Here is a 1,151-nt window from a genome sequence, read left to right as displayed (position 1 = left end):
CTTTGTTTCCTGGTAGTAATTAAATCCTTCTGTCACTGCCAAACCTACTGCTGCTGCTGGAACCACTGGAACCAACTTGGTTTTGTGGTTTGGCAAAGTACTGGCCTCTACCACCATAGGGGCCAGAGCTTCTGCCTCCAAACTTCCCTCCTTTCATGATCCAAAATTTGAAGATTGATTGTTGTAATTACCAAAATTATTATAGCTTCCTCCACCTCCAAAATTCCTCCCATCATCATCATTACCTAATCCATTAGAACCACCCCACGGCCACCATACCCACCACTAAAGCCACTTTACCCAATGACATTTTCTTCATGACCGAAGTTGTCATTCCCACCAAAACCACCTCCACAACCACCACCAAAATTTCCAGAACCACTTTGGCCATTCACAGTATAGTATTATTGCATGACAATCTTGTCTGTGGAGTCATGATCATCAAACGTTATAAAAGCAAAGCCTCTCTCTTCCCACTGCCTTGGTCCGTCATGATTTCAATCACTTTAATTTTCCCATACTGTTCAAAATACTCTTGTAGATGATGTTCTTCAGTGTCTTTTTTTATGCCACCACAAAAGTCTTTTTCACAGTTAAGTGGGCACAGGTCTTTGAGAATCTTGAGACAGCCCTTTTTGGTTCCACAACTCTTCCATCCACCTTGTGTGGCCTTGTATTCGTGGCTGCTTGCCCTTCCTCCACCGTGGCATAGGTGACAAACCCAAAGCATCTGGAGCACTGGGTGTTTGGATCTCTCATTACCACACAGGACATAAACGTTCCCCATTGCTTAAAATGGCTCCTCAGGCTCTCATGGGTTGTTTCAAACCTCAAATCTCTGACGAAGAGCTTCTGCAACTGTTCAGGCTCTTTGGGAGACTCTGACTTAGACATGCCAGCAGTGGGAAGGAAGACTTTAATGTTGCTTCCTCGGTGGCATCCATGGGCAGAAAGGGGAGTTCTGTATTTTTTAATCAATTTTTCTGTAAACCTCAAGCTGCTCTAAAAAATAAGCCACTAATGATCAAACAAAAATAATAATTGTTTATTATTATTTTTAAAGATTTTATTTATTTGTCAGAGAGAGACAGAGAGAACACAAGCAGGGGGAGTGGAAGAGGGAGAAGCTGGCTCCCCGCTGAGCAAGGAGC

The 1,151-nt window shown here is 43.2% G+C and overlaps 1 pseudogene; it reads right to left on the bottom strand.

The window, feature by feature from the left end:
• Nucleotides 1-296: 296 nt before the first annotated feature.
• On the bottom strand, nt 297-894 carry LOC116639059 (annotated as a pseudogene).
• Between the last annotated feature and the right edge of the window lie 257 nt (nt 895-1,151).

Source organism: Phoca vitulina, unplaced genomic scaffold (assembly GCF_004348235.1).
Source record: "Phoca vitulina isolate PV1807 unplaced genomic scaffold, GSC_HSeal_1.0 scaffold17, whole genome shotgun sequence".
NCBI classification, from domain to species: Eukaryota; Metazoa; Chordata; class Mammalia; order Carnivora; family Phocidae; genus Phoca; species Phoca vitulina.
This window is presented reverse-complemented; position numbering and strand designations above follow the sequence as displayed.